Source organism: Semicossyphus pulcher, unplaced genomic scaffold (assembly GCF_022749685.1).
Source record: "Semicossyphus pulcher isolate SPU_LCO1_2020_fin unplaced genomic scaffold, fSemPul1.0.p SCAF_21, whole genome shotgun sequence".
In the NCBI taxonomy this organism is placed as follows: domain Eukaryota; kingdom Metazoa; phylum Chordata; class Actinopteri; order Labriformes; family Labridae; genus Semicossyphus; species Semicossyphus pulcher.
The window spans coordinates 21,997,559-22,005,800 of NW_027211695.1; positions in this window are offsets into that span (position 1 = coordinate 21,997,559).

Genomic DNA, 8,242 nt, shown 5'->3' on the forward strand with positions numbered 1-8,242 from the left:
GCCCATTAGACAAAGCATCCTGTAGTTCTGGAGAAATAAACACATGTTTTAGAAATGAGCCAAAATTTAATTTAAATATTAATATGTGGATGTAGGCATTTCTGCATGCATGTATGAATGTAGTCAAAAATACATCTGTGTGCATGTGTGTGTATGTGTAGGTGAACATATTTTTTAATAGTTGACATTTGATGATTTAAGTGCTTTTTTAATGATTGTATTTAACATGCAAATCTAATCTTGACAGTCTCAGTGCACACAAAGTTTCCCTAAGGGGGGCCCGGACCCCAGGTTTGGAACCACTAGTCTACATAGTGAAGTATGATTCATCCCTCTGGTTGAAGTCCGTTAAGAGTATCTGTGTCAGAAGCACATTTTCTGGCCACATTACATTTTTTGTTACATCTTGAAGTTATGTTAATTTAAGTTAATGAGGGTAATGTTGAAGGTATTGTAAGAGCAGTAAAAGAAGAGCGAGGGGAAGCAGTGCTTTGATATTCTGACCTTGAGGAGAAGGAAGTCCAAAGTCCCTCTGCCTAAAAAAACAGATGAAATGTTAACAAATTACATTTCCATAAAATAACACAAAGACCATTCCTCACACTACTTAAACTTCTGTTGCTTCATTGACTCTTTGTCTCTGTGTTCCTGCATAGAAATTGGATTGGATGAAATTTAACTTATTGTGATGTATGTTTTTCAAATATGCATGAAATGCAAAGCAGCTAAACACACTAAATTACATTTCTGAAAAAAATCTCAATCCAGATCTGAACCACAGTGAAAACCTCCTGAATGCTGAACTGCTTGAAGTACCGACGGCCTAACGTCACCCATCAGCTCTGTGACAGACTGGTGGAGAGCATGCAGAGGTACATGAGAGCTGTGATTAAAAACCAGGTTATTCACTAAATAATGATCCGTGAACTCTTCCTGAGTTCAAACATTTGTATTCTGATGTTTAAACATGAACATGAACTTCTTTTCTTTGCTTTATTCAAGCTCTGAAAAACATCTTTTGGTTTTCTTAACCAGTCGTCATTTTCTGCAAATAAAAGACCTCAATGAGAAGATTTGATTTGTAAGTAGGAGAAATGTTGTTTACAATAAAACATAAGTTCATTTTACACAAACACAAATCTATTAACTGGGGAACCAGAGACAAACGTGTTTTTGCAGCTGTCTCAAAGTTTTTTCCGGAGCTGTATTTGGCCACACTTCTGTCTTTACACATCTGTTGAAACAAACAGTTTGCTGCATCTCCATAATATACAGTGAGAGATTACTTTCAGTAAAAAGGTCGAAAAAGCATAACTGTATTGACACATACCTGATTTTTCTGTGCGTCAGTTCTGTCCTGAGGCTATGAAGCTGTATGGCCAAAGTCCGTAAATAAAAAAACAGGAACGCTGACCCACGTGATGGGGTGTGGTCCCTTTGCAAACGTATGGTATTCACTTCCTGACTGCACAAATAACTGTCGACAATTTGATATTGTGTTACAAATATAATATTGATAATAACTACAGTCTTATAAATTCTAATTCTTATTTGCAGTTGTTCCTCTCTAACCGATCTCCCGCCTTGTGGCTGGATGCCACGTGAATGTCAATAATCAGCATCATGTTTTATGATCATGTGTTGGTACGTTAATGAATAATTGGATTTATACTCTACTGGTTTAATTCAAAGGGTAACTGGACATGGTCAAAGTTCTTATTCAATAGTCAACTGAATTTAACTCAGGGATGTTTAAAACACAGTTCAAGACACATCGACTTTGATTCAACAAGACAAAAAAATAATGAATGCAATGCTTCAGTACAGCTGTGTATCTGAGTCAAAGTTTGGTGTTTATTTTCATAAAAAAATCTTTAGTTTGATTCGCTTTTAAATTCTGATGCAAACATGATTCATTACAGACACCATAATCAAGGATCAAGAAGAGTTATTTCATGCAGTGACAGGAGTGTATTTGTTCTTGTCTTCTGTAACACACATACACAGTGTAAAGGGTGGTAGGTGCAGGGCAATTAACAGCAGCAAGAAAAAGAGAAAGAAGACAAACCTGCACACTGACTGAATGCAATGAAAGGTTTAACAATTACAGTGTTTCGATGCAATGGTGTTTGCCAGGTGCTATCTGAAAAATGGGGGCCACACCCGTAAATATAGCTTTGTACACCAATAGGCTGGTAAGCACAATGATGGCAGGTGTGGTCAAACATACATACTGCCCAAGGTTAAAAATAACTATAAAAACATCATTCAAATACAACCACTGGGAATATGCAAAGGAAAAATGCATAATATTTTGTTTTAAATGACGAAGACTGAGTGGAAACATTGTGATCATTAACATTTTTGTGGCATTGAGTGAGTGTGTGAGACTGTCTTTTTTTTCTTCTTGTTTCTGCAGTCGACAAACTACCCATCAGGGCAATATCCAGCAATCAGTCATAAAGTATAATGCTGAAAAATAATCTATTTTACAGACTGGACAAGTCTACACAGTAGTCTATGAAGTGTTTTTAATTTTATTTTAAAACTGTATTTATTAAAAGTTAATTCCTCTCTTTCTCATGCGTACATGACTGATTTACTCAGTGGTCACCGCAATGTCTTACAAAGGAAAATAATCGGTCTTAAACAAAAAACTGTTACATACAGGTCAAAATGTAGAAATAAAAGTAATTTATCTGCGTTAAATCACTGTAGCGTGTTTTCATTAGTAAGGTTTCATTGCTGTTCAACACATGATTTTATTTATGTGAGTCTCTCTATGTCTCCTGAGGCACTGTTATGAGTGTTTTTACTACAATGAAGGCAATAAGACAAAATTAAATGAAGAAAGAAAATCATACAAAGGAAAACACACTTGGCCAACGTCAGTCCCAGAATCAGCAACAACAATGTGAAATCAGCTAAATGTATTACAGAATAATAAGAACATGGTGCAATGATTTATTACGATTCTAAAAAAAGAATGAATTATCATCAGCATAGAGCAATGCATGAAGCCCATTAATATACTGTAAACTATAAAGGTAATGGGTTGGAGAGCATTCAACCATTATTTGGGCTATTGATAGCTACTGGTAGCAAGCGATCACCAGTCGCCAGGCTGTCATGTGCTGGTCATTGTTTACTGTCCACAATCTGAATAATCTCTTAACTCAATTAAGATATTTTCTTCATGTGGTTTTCTACACTCCTATACCTTTCTGTCATTGTTGTAACTATACCCTCTGTTCTCTGAAGAAGTCTCTCCATGTTTAGTTGCTGTTCCTCCAGTTCTTCCTTTCTTTTCTCCAGTTTGTTCTGAGCATCTAATAGGCTTTGTTTTTCTCTCAAGTACCCTTCTGTTTTGTCAGGAGCATTTTCCCTCCCACTGGCTATTATTTTTGTCTCTACTAAGTTAACCTGCTCCTTGTTTTTGTACCTCTCCTTCTCTATTTTCTCTAACTGCTGTTTGAAATATAATTTTAGTTTCTCCAGTCCAGGCTTCAGTTCCTCAGATTTAGACAAAACTGTCGTCCAAGCATTCAGTTCTTCTTGTGTCTGAGCCTCTTCATCCAAACCCATCCTTTTTGCTGGGAAAACTAAACAAGACACAGATGAAAGGTCATGGTAAAAGGACACAATATATAATTATTCCACATGAAGAATTCAAAGTGGTTTTTTGTTGTTGTTGTCAACATTTGGTGGAAAAAATACACACACAAAAAATAATGTTCTTACTTACTGATTTTTGACTTGTTACACTTCCAGAAAACAACGACAACTGCAAATAACACAAGGCCACTAGCTAAGCCACCAGCTAAGCCACTAGCCATACTGTTAAAGATGCAGCCATACAGACGTGTGCAACAGTCAGCTGAAATGATAAATACAGAAAAAGGGCAATAGAATTATTAGAATATATAATTAAGTTTGATGAAGAACAAATTACATTAAACTTCTGTAGGGAAAAATTATATACTTATTATTTAGAAGCACTGTAAAAGTTAACATTCTAATTTTATTTATGAAGTCATCATTCATCATATCTTCTGTTATTCCACTTAATAGCCCAGTATTTGTCTGAAAGTTTGTCATGTTTTTAGGCCTTTCATTACATACTTGCGAGGGAACCATTCATTGTGATAAATATTACCAGTAATTAAACATAAGCTTGGATTTAGCAGAGTTATACAAAACATGCACAAAAAACTTAATACCTTACCTACAACAAGCTCAACAGTCGATTCTTTCTTCTGTGCAGGAAAGTAGCATCTATATTTTCCATTGTCAGAGTGTTTCACTGCAGACAGTGTCAGTGAAAGGTCTCCATGCTTCAGTTCGTCGATGGACACTGACGTTCTTCCGGTGGAAAACTCACCTGAAATCTTAAGGTGTGCCTCTCTGGTCTGGTTGATGTCCTTCTGTTGGACTCTACAGGTGAAGCTGTTGCTGTGTCTCTCCTCCACAGTCAGTCTGCTGCTGACAGTATAGAGGTCATCAGGACCTCTGACTGTCTCTGTAGGTCCAGCAGAGAGATGGTTTCCCTCACCGTCCAGCCACAACACCTCAGGCTCTGGATACCAGCCTTCAGACTCACACTGTAGAACCAATTCTTTGCCATTCATGTTAATCCCAGATATGACCGGTGAGGAGACAGAACCTATTGAAAGGAAAAACAATGCAACACATCAAAACTATAAATGATGGTGTTTTGTGCCCCCTCCTGGTCATAAATGTAACTACTGTTGCAAAGCTGACCAACACTGGAGTTAATAACATCAAGAGGTCTTCTCACAAAAGCCCGACTGTGCCTACATTTGAATGGCAGAGTTTTGTTTTTGTTTATCTTAAAGGGACCAAAGGATAACTACACCTGATCCCAAATGTGCTGGACAGACCCAAACAAGAAAGAAGAATGCAACATGAGCAGCACTGGTGCACTTAGCAGTTCAAACATTCTGTACGCCTTTAGAAAGTACTTTTCCTCTTGTTGTGATGTGAAGGTACAGCTCTATTGAATCTCCTGGAAGAAAATTCTGTTTCATAGGAGAGTTATACAAAACATGCACAACAAATCTTACCTACAACAAGCTCAATGGTCGATTCTTTCTTCTGTGCAGGAAAGTAGCATCTATATTTTCCATTGTCAGAGTGTTTCACTGCAGACAGTGTCAATGAAAGGTCTCCATGCTTCAGTCTGTCGACAGACACTGACGTTCTTCCTCTGTAAGACGGGTTTTGGTTGTCTAAAAAGTTTTGACCTTCATGCCACACATGGACAAATCTGGGTTCCAGGTCAGGCCTCCCCCACTCCACTCTCTCAGAAACAACATCTTCTGCAGGTTCAAGGTGGCACGGCAAGATGACATCATCACCGACTGATGTCACTTCAGTTTGTGAGGGTCTGTCTCCCTGAGGCTGGCCTGGAAAGACAAAGATTCTTAAATAGAGCTATAGACCTAGTGAACAGAAATGTAGCTGGCTTTGATAAATTGATTTTAATTGAAATGTTTCCACTTAAAACTCGCTCAGTGTTTGTGTAACAGTTACCTCTGTTAGAGTCTGTCAGCAGTAGGAGGATCATGATATGCTGGAAAACCAAAGCACTGAGGGAACAGAGCTTAGGTTTCAGAAAACATCCACCCATTAGACAAAGCATCCTGTAGTTCTGGAGAAATAAACACATGTTTTAGAAATCTGCCAAAATGCCTGAGCTGATTGGCTGACAGTCATCAGTTCAGCCATGTTTATTGTTGGATTGTTACCAACTAAGAGAGCCTCACAGACTTACGTCCAGGCAAAAACAAAGCATGTGCTCATATCCCATCACATGCACAGAATTTAGGCACAAATACATTGCTATATTAATGTTGATTTATGTTCATTTGTACTTTTTTTTGTAAGTGATGCCTGGAGGTGGCACACACACACACACACACACACACACACACACACACACACACACACACACACACACAGTTGTCTAAAATATGGTTGTAATCTGAGGCATTAAAATGACCCTGCATTAGAACCAGAAGGCCCATCCAGAACAAGGAGAGCCAGTGTCAGATGTTATGTTAATTTAAGTTAATGAAGGTAATATAGGGGTAAAAAAGAAGACCAAGGTGAAGCAGGACTTTGATATTCTGACCTTGAGGAGAAGGAAGTCTAAAGTCCCTCTGTCTAATAAAAGTAAACATAAGATGTTGTGATGTATGTTTTTTAATTTATGAAATGATTCAAAGCTAGGAGGCATCAAATATGAAGCAGTTAAACACATTGCAATAAATATTTGGGCACACTTCTGCATGAAACTGTGCAAATAAAAAGTTTGCTTTATCGTCATAACATACACTGAGAGGTGAGTTTCAGTAAAATTGAAATAGAAATATATTTATTGAATAGACACATACCTGTTGTTTCTCTGCGTCAGTTCTGTCCTGAGGCTATGAAGCTATATGGCCAAAGTCCGTAAAAAAAACAGGAACACTGACCCACGTGATGGGGTGTGGTCCCTTTGCAAAAATATGTATCCACTTCCTGAGGGCACAAATAACCTTCGACAATTTGATATTGTGTTACAAATATAATATTGATAATAACTACAGTCTTATATATATTATATATATTCTAATTCTTATTTGCAGTTGTTCCTCTCTAACCGATCTCCCGCCTTGTGGCTGGATGCCACGTGAATCAATGTCAATAATGGGTTAGTTTGTGATCATGTGTTGGTAAGTTAATGAATAACTGGATTTATACTCTCCTGGTTTAATTCAGAGGGTAACTGGACATGGTTTAAGTAAGAGTCAACTGAATTTAACTCAGTGATGTTGAAAACACAATTCAAGACACATCAATTGTAAAAACATTATTTCATAATAATAATATCTTTATTCATATAGCACCTTTAAAAGCAAGAGTTTACAAAGTGCTGTGACAGCCAAGCAAGCAAAGCAAAGCAGAGAAAACAAGCAGATCATAAAACAAGCAAAGCACAAAACCTAATACCCAATAGGCAACAGGAGAACCCACACAACCAAGACCAGGGGGACGAAGCAGGAAGAAGTAGAAAGAGTACATAAAATAAAATAAAATACCTAAAAGAGATAAAAGAAAGGAAATAATGTAAAAAGAAATAAAAGCAGTAAAAAAAATAGGAGAAGTAGAAACCAGTAAAGGCAATAAAAACAATAGAAGAGCTAAAAGCAATACAAGCAATAAAAAGAAATAAAATCAGGAGAGCAACGAAAGAGATTAATTAATAAAAGCAATAAAGGAGATAAAGGATCAATAAACGCAATAAAAGATGGAAAAGTAAGAATAAGGTGAAACATTTTAAAAAGATAAATAAGAGCCAATAAGAAGACTACATCACATACAAGCAAGTCTATAAAAGTGAGTTTTAAGAAGAGATTTAAAAGATGTCACTGATTTTGTGAGCCTTATCTCCTCAGGCAGGTTGTTCCAAAGCCGAGGGGCCCTGATGGCAAAGGCACGATCACTTTTTGTTTTAAGCCTCGACTTTGGAACGACCAGAAGGCCCCCACCTGAGGATTTAAGGCTTCAGGCTGGCTCATATGGTGTTAACAACTCTGTAATGTAGCTTGGAGCCAGACCCATACATGCTTTAAAAGTGACCAGTAAAATCTTAGAATCAATTCTAAAAGTAACAGGAAGCCAATGTAGAGAAGCCAGGACAGGGGGTGATGTGATGTCGTCTGTTAAAACCAGGGGGACAAGGGGAACCGAAGCTTGCAGTCCCACAGTCCTCTGTCCTTTAAACAACTTAATTTCACTGTCAGCAAATGCACAGCGCATAGTAACAAGCAGAGGCCCTTGCGTTTTGTGAATTGGCCCATGTATGCCAATCTTACTAATGTAGCTTAGCGAAAGTTCAAGCAGGAAGACTGTTCTCATTCATTCATTCATCATTAACTTCATTCATACTACACTCTCTCTCTTTCCCCCCTCTGTTCCTGTTTCGCGATCAGCTGATTATGGGCGTTCCCATTTAAGCATTAACCAACCAGAGTTAGACACGATGTCTGTGAACCAATCATCTTACTGCTGTCAAACTTTAAATCTGCTCCTCTCCCTTCCGCAGTCTGCTCATCGTTTCAGACGATTATTGCGACCCTCCTCCACCCCAGTCACCTCCATCCTTTTCATCAGTGTTCAGTCAGCTCAGCTCATCCTGCATCCTCCCTTCACCATCATCACCACCAGTGTCTAGACT